The 13,680-nt window shown below is 36.7% G+C and overlaps 1 pseudogene across 1 annotated transcript in view; it reads left to right on the forward strand.

Annotated features, from left to right (window-relative positions):
- LOC308655481 (heterogeneous nuclear ribonucleoprotein A1-like 3) overlaps positions 1–8,458 on the forward strand; it is a 64,897-nt pseudogene extending 56,439 nt beyond the window's left edge. Inside the window, exons 4-5 of the transcript in view lie at positions 2,170–2,253; positions 8,298–8,458. The product of the transcript in view is annotated as a heterogeneous nuclear ribonucleoprotein A1-like 3 (transcript). The remainder of the gene's footprint in view (positions 1–2,169; positions 2,254–8,297) is intronic.
- Positions 8,459–13,680: the final 5,222 nt, after the last annotated feature.

Here is a 13,680-nt window from a genome sequence, read left to right on the forward strand (position 1 = left end):
GAAAAAATACTACAATTAGCTCAAGCTAGTGAAAAGATTGACAATTAGGATACAGATTGCTTATGCAATATATACTCAATAACATAGTGCTAATATTGAAGAGCTAAGTTAGTGCTACATCCAATTTTTTGAGAACTAGTATCAATGTTACTAATGTTATCTGTGTTATGAACATTTCATTAAATTCTGTAATTAATCGAAGTTCCTAAGAAATGAGATGCTTTACTAATACAAAGGTATTATTGCCCTAAAGATGAAATGATGTATCTTTATATGATTAGGTAACAATGGTAGCAGGATGGTAACATGTAATTTGAACTTCTGGGAAATAAAACCATAGGAATTTTAGTTGGAAAAATCTGAAAAAAATGTAATATCTTTGAGCAATTATGTTATCTGTTTATAGAAAGGAGAGATAAATAAGCCAATAGTTTGCTGAAGATGGTTTTAGTTACAAATATGATTTTTAGCTATAAATCTGAAAAATGTGGTATTTCTGAAGATCATGTGTGAAAAAATGATTACTGAATACATATAATTTTTTCACCAAATCTTGTGCACAGAAACATGATCAGGCAAACATTATTCTAACAAATCAATCAGCTTATGTTTATTGATGTCCTTCTCAGTTTTCTAAATTGTAAAATTGGGCAAAAATAATGCCAACATCATTAAGTTGTTAAGATAATTAAATTAATTTAATCTTAAGTGCATCAGTATGCAAAGCACTTAGAAACACATGCATCACACAGTATGTTCTCGACAAATATTAGATGTACTACTCTATAAAACAGGCATGCCATATTTTTACATACTCATTAAGTTGCTGTGCACTTACAAAAATTTATTCATTTTTCCATATTATCAACATAGTATCCTGCTACTAATTTATGTAAATATTCAAAAAGGATTATAGAAAGAAATATATTTTCAGATAATTCATGAAAAATCACATACATGGGCTGGAGTTGTGGCTTAGTGGTAGAGCACTTACCTAGAATGTGTAAGGCATTGGGTTTGATTCTCAGTGCCACATATAAATAAATATAATAAAGGTGCATGGATAACTAATATATATATATATATACACATATATATATATATGTATATGTATATATATATATAATTATATTACATACATACTATAAAAATCAAACAATACATACTATAAAAATCTCACATGCATACTATAAAAATCAAACAAAATATTATTCATCATTTTCCTGTAAAACTCCTTACTTCACATTTCCAGATTAAGCTCCATAGGTAATATAATTTTATCACAACCATTTTCTTTTAGCAACTAAAATTTTTAATTAGTACTAAAAGAATAGTTTAGATACATTGAGAACAGGTCAGCCATTCATTCTGTCGCATAAGAAATGTGACTTTGAGTTAACACTTAAAAGTTAAGACGGAATCAATTGATGTAATTATTTTTGCACATAAATACTAAATACCTGTTTATGACTCTTCAATTTACTATCATGAGTTGCTGATGCACTATCACAATATCTGCAGGTGCTAATGTATCTTCAAAAGACTAAGCAACGATTTTTCAAAATATATAAAGAAATCCATGTGTGACACAACAGTGAAAACATTTTTTAAGAACACAACTTCCACATATGTATCATATTTTAGGTATAAGATTTGTACTCATTGTGTAAATATGGACAATATTTTACAGGGTCAAAAATGAAAATAGTTTATCATAATGAATATGTGATATCCCATAAATGTTATTGAATAATGCACATGGTGTTTGTATAAATATTTATGACTAAGACAATATTTAATCATATTTTATCTGGTATATACAAGATTTTGTTAATATCTTGTGTAATATGTTTCTCATAACATCTCAGTCTCAAAGAGACAACAAATGCAACACATTATGACAATAATATCATACCTCTGAAAGCTATCAACTTAGTTTAGGTATGTAACAGGAAAACAAAGGAAAGGGGAAGTTTTTTGAAAATTGTTCTTTTTAAATGTAGTGGCAAAACTGCATAGTCTCAGGTACTATGTACACATTCTGAGCCACATTGACAAAACTGCCTAGAGAAAGGATATAGAAAAAAAGCGGTGGGCAATGTCCAATTAAAAACCGTGAACTTACATTGTGATTTTTAATTTTAATCTTTGTCATTTTTATTACTATAGGCTTCGCCCCCAGCGACAAGGGTACATGGGAGACCAGCCTCAGGTCTCCGAGGCACCTACTGTCAGAACCGTCCTCCGACAGAGGTAGTGAAGCGCACTAGACCAGCTAGTGTCTCCTGGGCTGAGCCAGAGGGTAAGTATCGCGATCAGGCTGCCACCCAACCTGGGCTGGGAGATGAGTCAACCGTGAAGATATAATAATCTCAATTTTATTGGTCAGGGACAAGGTTATATAGTGATAGGAGGGACTAAGAAGAGACAGTAGGGCTGGGGATGTGGCTCAAGCGGTAGCGCGCTCTCCTGGCATGCGTGCAGCCCGGGTTGGATCCTCAGCACCACATACCAACAAAGATGTTGTGTCTGCAGAGAACTAAAAATAAATATTAAAAAAAAATTCTCTCTCTCTCTCTCTCTCTCTCTCTCTCTCTCTCTCTCTCTCTCTCTCCCCCTCTCTCACTCTCTCTTTAAAAAAAAATAAAAAATAAAATGGAAGTATTATTATTGAGATTTAAAAAAAAAAAAGAGACAGTAGCAAGAACCAATAAGGAGCAGTTAAGTCACTATCACTAAGGGGCCTAGGCAGATTTCAGATTAAACCATTAAGCGGGACTAAAGTCAAAAGCTCCATAGCAGGCCAAAAACCCATGAACGCTGATCCAGCCAGGTCACATATATGGAAATGCTAAACCATGAGGCCCCCTCAGCCAACACCCAATAATGGCCGAAGTCCCAAGGGAGGTAAAAGGTCCCAACAGTAGGCCAGAGTTTTACAAAAGTTTTGAGAATCAAAGTGGGGAGATTTATAATCAACCCTAACAAAATTGAATTGGGAGACCATGAAAGGATAGTCCTTGTGTTTATTTCCTGAAAACAAGAACTAGAGCAAACAAACAACAATCACAAAAATCAAACAAAACAAAAACCTCTAGCTAAATCACAATGTCCAAACCTCTAGACACCTAGTCAAATTTCAATGTTCCACCTAAGGCCACTTCTATGAGGACGTCTTTCCAGTGCAGTCCTTACCAAAACCTTGCAAGTAGCCTTACTAAATCATAACATTGTAGTCAGAGCTTTTCTGTGAAGACCCTCTCCTAGCACTAGCAAGTTCACAAATCACTACCTGTGATTAGTCCCTGTAACCAATGAATTTTTCCTTGAAAACAACCTGCCTGCACACTTATTTCTTGTTCTTAACAAGTTTCTGCCTGCTTCAGCCCCCCCCCCCCAATATGCTTATGGTTATAATCCCTCTGTTATTTCCAAATTAATTATTCTAATTGAAGAATTGAAGCCTCTCTCTGTATCCTCATTTTAGGTTGAGGGTATTACAATTTGCAGTATTTCTCAATAAAATTGGGGATGGGCTGTAGCTGCCTAGATGCATCCATAGTCATCAGTATGAGTACAAGCCATGCTCAGAGCATGTCAAATATGTAAACGTCAATTAGTACAAGTGCGACTAGTACAGTTTGGATAATTTCACTACCAGTTGGAACCATTAATTTTCACGTCAGCTAGGATTATGCATTAATAAATAACTATCAAATCTGTTAATAGAAATATAGTACAGCTTTTCTTTATTCATTAAACTTCCACAAATTAAATTGTAGATGTGGAAAAATAAGCATTATTGCTTTAATTCATTATTATTAAATGAATTATTGTTATTAAGGTACATGCATATTTCTTAAAATATTTCACTCTGAATTTGTTTTATAATGAAAAATGCCTACTAGGGAAAAAGGAGTCAACATGTGTAAAACATGCTGGGCACTGTAGTGCACACCTGTAATAATTCCAGTGACTCCAGAGGTGGAGGCAGGATGATGGCAGGTTACAGGCCACCTCTCCATAATTTACAATTTACAATTTAGGGAGACCCTGTCTCAGTGAAAAGGTGTGTGTTGCAGTGGGGAGGGCTGGGTTGTAGTTCAGTGTTAGAGCACCCTGGGTTCAATCCCCAGTACAACCCAAAACAAAATAAAACACCTGTAGAGGATAATCCATTGTCTTTGTTTCAAAATAGGTTTTATCTTACTCCTCTGTTCTACCAAATGACTGTAACTTAATATTGGTCAATTCTAGATGGTCAAGGATTATTTTTCTATGTAAATTAAAGAATCATTTTGTCAATTAAGAGTCTATTGATTTCATAACTGATATCTATTTCAGTTTTAGTTGGTCCTCTTTTATTATCTTTCTTACTGGCATTCCCTAAGCTGGAGATGATCTTATTTCTCAGTTGTAATACCACTACACATTTCAAATGAATGAAAAGTTTATTCCACCATTTGATATCTGATCGGACAATTCATGACATAATTGCAGCTGCATTTCCTCATCTCATCCAAGAGTTCCTCCCAGGTGCACAAATCATATGTAATATATTTATGTTGCTAATTAATGTGTCCAAACACATTTGAATCCTCTCTTACCATTCTGTACTGTGTAAGAGTCCTGTCAGTTGTTTGAAGGAAATGTGTCCAAAATTCATGAGTGTAAGTTGATAAAACAAGAATGTAAAGGGATAAGATATAAAATATTACAGTATTTCAGCTCAGAACATGAGGAGGTTATTGGAGTTTGTGGAGAGTTATAAATATGAACTAATTATCTACAAAAACATGTCAAGATGGAGTGAATGTACTAGGGGAGTATAGTATGATTGGTAGGTAGCATTATAAACCTCCTTAAGATTATCCTTCAAGGTTTTAATTAGACTGGCTAGCTTCATGTGAGGTGTTTCTAACTTCATTTTGATATTCAGGTGCAGAGCTAGAATATAAGTCAAATTTAAATCAGGGTAAAGTTTTGTCGAGGAATTTCACCAAATAAAGCAAAAGAAAGTGATGCGTGGACAGACAAGATCTTAAAATGCCTACTTCTGTAATTCATGCGGTTAGGGTTTTTAGTGTTTAAGGTGGAGGCTGCTTTGCTCGATTGTGGAAGGTCCAGACATAAAGATGAGGTCATGGTTGTTTCTTTAATGAGACTAATATCATGATTTCAAATCACAGCTTCACATAAAAAGTGAATAGGTCATACCCCTACTCAGACAGTCTGTGGCTCTGTGAATTTAAGTTATATTTTGGATTTTCCACTTTGCACAAACTCACATATGATTATTATAACATCTTGACAGTCAGTGGATTGCTTTAAATTTTCCACAACTCCGATAAATTAGCATGCAAATAAAACCAGAAATTCAAATGATCTTCTGTGTACTATTTTCTGTCTTTAACAAAATAAGTTTGACATCAATCAGGATGTTCAATTTTAAATATCATGTTTACATCAATACAGATTTTAGATTTGTTTATTCATTCATTCTAAGTTGATAGATTTAACCAACCATAGGATGTCACTTGTATGCCATTTGATTGTCTAATCAACACCTGTGCTTTTTATGTAGTCATTTTTGACCCTGTATGATGGAACATGTATGCTTTCAGTCAGTAAGTTTGACACACGTGAGTTATATCATCATCATAAATAAAAATAATGCTGATTGTTGCTCATGTCCCACGCAGGCAACGGAATCAGTGTCACTCCTTGTGAATTGGGCTGGCAACAAAAAGACCACAAAATCACAAAATACGTTTTTCTGGGGTCAGGGACGGCTCTTTGACTGCAGAGGTCAGCTCCAAGCTGAGCAGTGCTGGAAAGAGCAATAGGTGTGCTCACTCACACCCGAACCCCACCTCCCACCCTATTTATTGGGGAGAAGACCTTTGATAGAATATTCTACCCAAACAAGACAAGGGGTAGGGTTTCGAAGGGTGGAGTCTTGCTTGGTGATGTCTTGTGGTCAGCAGATCCATTGACATGTTGGCAAGTCACACCTATCTCAGGTGCAGTGTGGGATTGCAGGAAGAGCAAGAGGAAAAGCGTATTTGCATTGCATAGCCCAATCAGCGTGCAGTGCCAGACCAGTCCCCTCATATGCTCAAACGTGCATACCTCATACACACAGTCAACCTGGCTCATGACAGCTGATAGTGGATTTAATAACTACCATGTTGCTTTCAAATTTTCTTCTCTCAGTACTGACTCATAATCGCTTTTAGCTACCTCCCTTTACTTGAAATTTTCTTTGCTATTGTTACAATCATCCCACTTTGAAGAATTAAGTCTTCAAGTTTATTTATAACTCCTCCAAATCATACTAAATATTACAAAATTTAAAATACCTCTGAAAAATTATTTATTTGCTTTTAAATGTCTTTGGAAACTTGTATTATAGAAAAAGGATTAGGAATTAAGTGCACATTTATATGCTATTTAAGAAGAAAAGACTTACATAAATTGAAAACTTTATTGACTAAAGAGAAAAAAAGTTTGATTCTTTGTTAAGAACTAGGCAGGTATGACATCCACATTACCACATAACCATCCATAACAACTTCATCACTAGAGAACAACCATTACTTTATTATTTGGGAACAGCCAGCAGATTTCAAAGTAAAGAGTTAGGGAAAAGAAACCATAATTTTGTTTGCTTTTTGTATTTCTGGGCTGGAACCCAGGGTCCTGCACATGTTAAGTAATCGCTCTATCACTGAGTTATATATTCCCCAGCCTCATAGGCAATCGTTAGCATGCATCTAGAAACCTTTAACAATTTAGCAACTCTACTGTACTATCATTGCCTGCTTGGTCTATGATGCAAATGCCATACAAAGAAGATTTCCTAATACTGTAGATAAATAATCTATGATATTTTTAATTTTTATTTTTATTTAAGTATAATTTTCACATTTTAAGTACCATTTTAATTTTTATAAGGTGATTTCTTTTAAATTTGAAATGTTTTTGATAAACACATAGTTGTATATGTTTGTGAGGTAAAATTTGATGTTTTGACTCACATATACATTATGTAATCAAATAAGGGCAATTAGCATACCCATCTTTAAAATTAAATATTTTAAAGTCAAACTAATGTTTTATCCATATTTGCTAAATTAGAAGTAGTCTTACAGATAAAAAAAGAATGTAATGTAGATCAGAATGATGATCCTGATAATTCAATGGTTTGGTATTACAGACAACATAGAATTTAAATATAATTTCTTATTAATATACTAAAGTATGTATCCAAATATGTGACAATTATAGTAAATAAAATAATATCCTTGCAACCAAATCTAATATAACATAATAATAATTAATGTATGACTAGCATACTACAAAGAGATAAATATAAATTAAATACAAACATTTTGTCTTTCTATCTGCCTTTCCACCTCTTCACCAGAATATTACAACCACAAAGCAGGGATTTGGTCTGGTTTGGAGCTTTACCTTTAGTGTCTGATACATTGAATGCACTTAATAATAATATTTTTTCAAGTAAAAATGTGATAATAAATTAATCACTTTCTAAGAGCAAATTTTTATTAAATACTTGCTAACTGCTAAAAGTTAAACTGAACATTTCTGTACATAATTCCACCTAATTTGCAAATTAACTTCTGATAAATTATTGCTTTTGCATTATTATTTCCCTAGACTACAAATGTGGAAACTATAGTTAGAAAAAGAAGTTCCAGAATTGTGAAATTTCATAATGTTGTTTTTCATAAATGGTACAATTAATCTAAATTCTCTTTCCCCAAATCAGTATTTTTTACAAAATTTCCTTCTGTATTTTATGTATGTATAACAATTGGGATTACATTCTACTTTCTTTATAAAATTTAAACAAGAAATTTAAACAAAGATATATAGTTCAAAAATCATAAAATATTATTTGTTTACATATATGAAATACATTCAAAATAACAGACAAGATCACACAGATATTTATAGCCTTCTGTTATTAAAAATTTCAACATGTTTTTGGAATGACTAAATCTTTCTTAGGTAAAAATGATTAAAAATTTAACAGATATGATAATACTTTGATTCTACAATTAATAAATTTTGTAATGAAAATTTGAATCCGGGGATCCAACATGGCCGCCAGCGAGGAAGCAGCGATTCCAATGTCTCCACATTAACGGGATCAGAAAGACCCTTTGGAACAGCGGCAGTCTACCTACTGAGGAACTTCTAGCAAAATTCCGTGAAGAGGGGACCTGCTGGGAATTGGTAGGTTTATTAGAAGTGTCAGTTTGTCCCAGACAAGTGGATCTTGGCCAGCCACGTGGGCGCAGAGGTCCAGCCCCGCAGACACCAGCGGCTTCAGAAAGCGGCTGGAGGCCCCGAGCAGCGCGGCCCGCCCGAACCCGCAGACGGCGCCCGCCACCTCACTGTCCCGAGAGGCCCCGCTCTCGCTCAGTGAACGGCCACTCCACCTGCCCGGATCTTAGCCACGCGGCCGCAGCTGCACGGCTCTACCGGCAGCCCAGCGCAGCGAGAAGTGTCCCCGCCTGGCCCAGCAGATAGCCCCGCCAACCCGGCGAACGGCTCCCCCCCTGAGACAGCATGAAGGGAATATAACCAACCCTTTACGAAATAGCGAACTGGGAACTAACACCAGAGATTGTGTCAGACCAGAGACAAGCCAGTTTCACCCCTCCCTTCAGACACTCCGGCAAGGAGCCAGGGGCCCGCCATAGCAGAGAGGGGAAGTCACCAAAGTTCGGCCAAAGAGATTCCTTCCCAGAGGAATCTACTTTAGCAGGTGTGTGACTCCTACCCACACCAGATACAAACAACCGGGAAACTTCAAAATCTCTCCGTGGGCGTGACCCTAAGGGCCAAAGGACTCTCGACCCCCAACTCCCCCTACTGCCAATGACGAGGGCATGACTGTAGGGGCAGAGGGAAGCAGAGAAGACTCCCCAGCTCCAAATCCCCCAACCGCGAACTGAGAGGGAGTGACGGTAGGGGCGGAGGGAAACAGAGGACACTCCAGACCCCCAACACCTCCTACCGCCAGCAGTGTGGTTGTGACTGAAGGGGCTGAGGGAAGTAGAGGGGATCCTAGACCCCCAACTCCTATTACCACCAGCAGCGACACCAATGGTCTTAGCTGCCAGATTCCAAAGGTGTGCCCACCAAAGGGGTCCGGAAAAATTAAACAATTGACTCCCAGACTACAGCTCCACAGCACTGGGGCTTAGATGAATGACAGCGAGAGTGCTCAGTAGTTAGGGAAATAGAGCACTCGTTGGGGCTGAAAGTGTAACCAAATCCTTGGTGAACTGCCTCCGGTGAGCAGGACCTGGCTGGCTGGCAGGAGGAAAGGGAGGAGGGGCCGTAGAAGTGAAACGCCTCTGGACCAACAGGATTGAGAGACTCCCAGGAACCGCCTTACAGGGATTGCTGTTGACACATTGAGGGCAAAACTCAGCCCGGAGGGCACAGTTTTGCCTATGGGAAGAGAAGAAAATGGATCTCTAAGACCTAATTTTATTTCCTATTTCATTTTAACTTTTTCTCTCCCTTTGCCCTCTCTCTCTCCCCTTCCAAGTTTTACGGCTCTTTCCATTCTCCTCTATGCTATCTATCTCCCTCTGCTTCTTTCTTTTCAAGAGCACCTACCTTCCCCTTCCCCCCAACTTTCATCCCAAGCATTACATCCTCCATTTCGCATAACTGTCTAAATACAAATAGGTGTGCGCCCTTCCCCCGTGCCTGCAAGGTAGCCAGAACTGCAACCCACCAGCAGGTCAGGCCCAGCAACCTGGGAGTGGCAGAGCCGCCCCACGCGCCTGCAAGGTAGACGCACCTGCTACCAACCAGCAGAACAGGCCCAGTGGCCTGCCGATGTGGTAGGCACAGCGCCCCAATTGGAGGAGGAGCAGAGCCCCTGCCCAAGCCTGCGCGGGAGACTTTGCAACTATACAAGAGTAATACAAATATATAGGGGGAAAATTCAACAACACAACAGTCTCAGTAAGCAGAAAGAAATGCGAACATTATGAAGAGACAAGGAAAGAAAGGACCACAAGCAATGCAGGTCAACTCAACATTAGAAGAGGTAATTTCTGCAGCAGATGGAATGTCAGATAAAGAGTTCAGGATATACACGCTACAGATGATTTGGAGTCTCAAGGAAGACATGAGACAGCAAAATCAGACAATGAAAGATCACTTTGACAAGGAATTACATAAACAAATCCAGGAAGCAAAAGATCAATTACATAGGGAGATAGAGGTAATAAAAACAAACAAATAGAAATCCTAGAAATGCAGGAAGCAATAAACCAACTTAAAAACTCAATTGAGAATACTACCAGAAGAGTATATCACTTAGAAGATAGAACATCAGACAATGAAGACAAAGTATTTCAACTTGAAAAGAACATAGACAGCTCAGCAAGACTGCTAAGAAACCATGAGCAGAACATCCAAGAGATATGGGATAACATAAACAGAAGAAACTTAAGAGTCATTGGGATACAGGAAGGCACAGAGCTCCAAACCAATGGAATAAACAATCTATTCAATGAAATAATACGAGAAAACTTCCCAGACTTGAAGAATGAGACAGAATCCCAAATCCTAGAAGCCTACAGGACGCCGAATGTGCAAAATCATGAGAGTTCCACACCTATACACATTATAATGAAGATGCCCAACATACAGAATAAGGAGAGAATTTTAAAAGCTACAAGAGAAAGGAAGCAGATTACATTTAGGGGTAAACCAATCAGGATAACAGCTGATCTCTCAACACAGACTGAAAGCTAGAAGATCCTGGAATAACATATTTCAAACACTGAAAGAAAATGGGTTCCAACCAAGAATTGTGTATCCGGCAAAATTAAGCTTCAGGATGGATGATGAAATTAAAACCTTCCACGATAAACAAAAGTTAAAAGAATTTGCAGCTAGAAAACCATCTCTTCAAAAAATCCTTTGCAAAACATTACAGGAAGAGGAAATGGAAAATAACAATGAAAACCAACAGTGGGAGGTAGGACAGTAAAGGGGGGAAAGTAATCAAAGAGGAAAACAAATCAGGCTTAGTAACATTAATAAACAAATATGGCTGGAAGAACAAACCATATCTCAATAATAACCCTAAATGTTAATGGCTTAAACTCACCAATTAAGAGACACAGGCTAGTTGAATGGATCATAAAACAAGACCCAACAATATGCTGCCTACAGGAGATGCATTTGATAGGAAAAGATATACATAGACGGAAGGTGAAAGGTTGGGAAAAATCATATAACTCATATGGACTGCGGAAACAAGCAAGAGTGTCCATACTCATATCTAATAAAATAGATTTCAAGTCAAAGTTAATCAAAAGGGATAAAGAGGGACACTACATACTGCTCAAGGGAACCATACAGCAACAAGACATAACAATCATAAATATATATGCCCCAAACAATGGTGCAGCTATGTTCATCAAGCAAACTCTTCTCAAGTTCAAGAGTCTAATAGACCACCATACAATAATCATGGGAGACTTGAACACACCTCTCTCACCACTGGACAGATCTTCCAAACAAAAGTTGAATAAGGAAACTATAGAACTCAATAACACAATTAATAACCTAGACTTAATTGACATATATAGAATATACCACCCAATATCAAGCAGTTACACTTTTTTTCTCAGCAGCACATGGATCCTTCTCAAAAATAGATCATATATTATGTCACAGGGCAAATTTTAGACAATATAAAGGAGTAGAGATAATACCATGCATCTTATCTGATCATAATGGAATGAAACTGAAAATCAACGATAAAAGAAGGAAGGAAAAATCATGCATCACTTGGAGAATGAACAATAGGTTACTGAATGATGAATGGGTTTTAGAAGACATCAAGGAGGAAATTAAAAACTTCTTAGAGGTAAATGAAAACACAGACACAACATATCAGAATCTATGGGACACATTGAAAGCAGTTCTAAGAGGAAAATTCATTGCCTGGTGTTCATTCCTTAAAAAAAGAAAAAAAAAAACAACAAATAAGTGATCTCATACTTCATCTCAAAATCCTAGAAAAATAAGAGCAAAACAACAGCAAAATAAGTAGAAGGCAAGAAATAATTAAAATCAGAGCTGAAATTAATGAAATCAAAAGAAACTATTGAAAAAATTGACAAAACTAAAAGTTGGTTCTTTGAAAAAATAAATAAAATCGGCAGACCCTTACCCATGCTAATGAAGAGAAGAAGAGAGAGAACTCAAATTACTAGCATACAGGATGAAAAAGGCAATATCACAACAGACACTTCAGAAATACAGAAGATAATCAGAAATTATTTTGAATCCTTATACTCCAATAAAATAGAAGATAGTGAAGACATCGATAAATTTCTTAAGTCATATGATCTGCCCAGATTGAGACAGGAGGATATCGACAACCTAAAGAGACCAATATCAATTGAGGAAATAGAAGAAACCATCAAAAGATTACCAACTAAGAAAAGCCCAGGACCGGATGGGTATACAGCAGAGTTTTACAAAACCTTTAAAGAGGAACTAATACCAATACTTTTCAAGCTATTTCAGGAAATAGAAAAAGAGGGAGAACTTCCAAATTCATTCTACGAGGCCAACATCACACTGATTCCTAAACCAGACAAAGATACTTCAAAGAAATAAACTACAGACCTATATCTCTAATGAACCTAGACGCAAAAATCCTCAATAAAATTCTGGCGAATCCGATACAAAATCATATCAAAAAAATTGTACACCATGATCAAGTAGGATTCATCCCTGGGATGCAAGGCTGGTTCAATATACGGAAATCAATAAATGTTATCCACCACATCAATAGACTTAAAAATAAGAACCATATTATCATCTCGATAGATGCGGAAAAAGCATTCGACAAAGTACAGCATCCCTTTTTGCTCGACTCTCAAAAAAATAGGGATTACAGGAACATACCTCAACATTGTAAAAGCAATCTACGCTAAGCCCCAGGCTAGCATCATTCTGAATGGAGAAAAATTGAAGGCATTCCCTCTAAATTCTGGAGCAAGACAGGGATGCCCTCTCTCACCACTTCTGTTCAACATAGTTCTCGAAACACTGGCCAGAGCAATTAGACAGACGAAAGAAATTAAAGGCATAAAAATAGGAAAAGAAGAACTTAAATTATCACTATTTGCAGATGACATGATTCTATACCTAGCAGACCCAAAAGGGTCTACAAAGAAACTATTAGAGCTAATAAATGAATTCAGCAAAGTGGCAGGATATAAAATCAACACGCATAAATCAAATGCATTCCTGTATATCAGCGACAAACCCTCTGAAACGGAAATGAGGACAACCACTCCATTCACAATATCCTCAAAAACAATAAAATACTTGGGAATCAACCTAACAAAAGAGGTAAAAGACTTATACAATGAAAACTACAGAACCCTAAAGAGAGAAATTGAAGAAGATGTTAGAAGATGGAAAAATATACCCTGTTCATGGATAGGCAGAACTAACATCATCAAAATGGCGATATTACCAAAAGTTCTCTATAGGTTTAATGCAATGCCAATCAAAATCCCAATGGCATTTCTTGTAGAAATAGAGAAAGCAATCATGAAATTCATATGGAAAAATAAAAGACCCAGAATAGCA

Source organism: Spermophilus citellus (genome assembly GCF_964194105.1).
Source record: "Spermophilus citellus genome assembly, chromosome: 9".
NCBI lineage: Eukaryota > Metazoa > Chordata > Mammalia > Rodentia > Sciuridae > Spermophilus > Spermophilus citellus.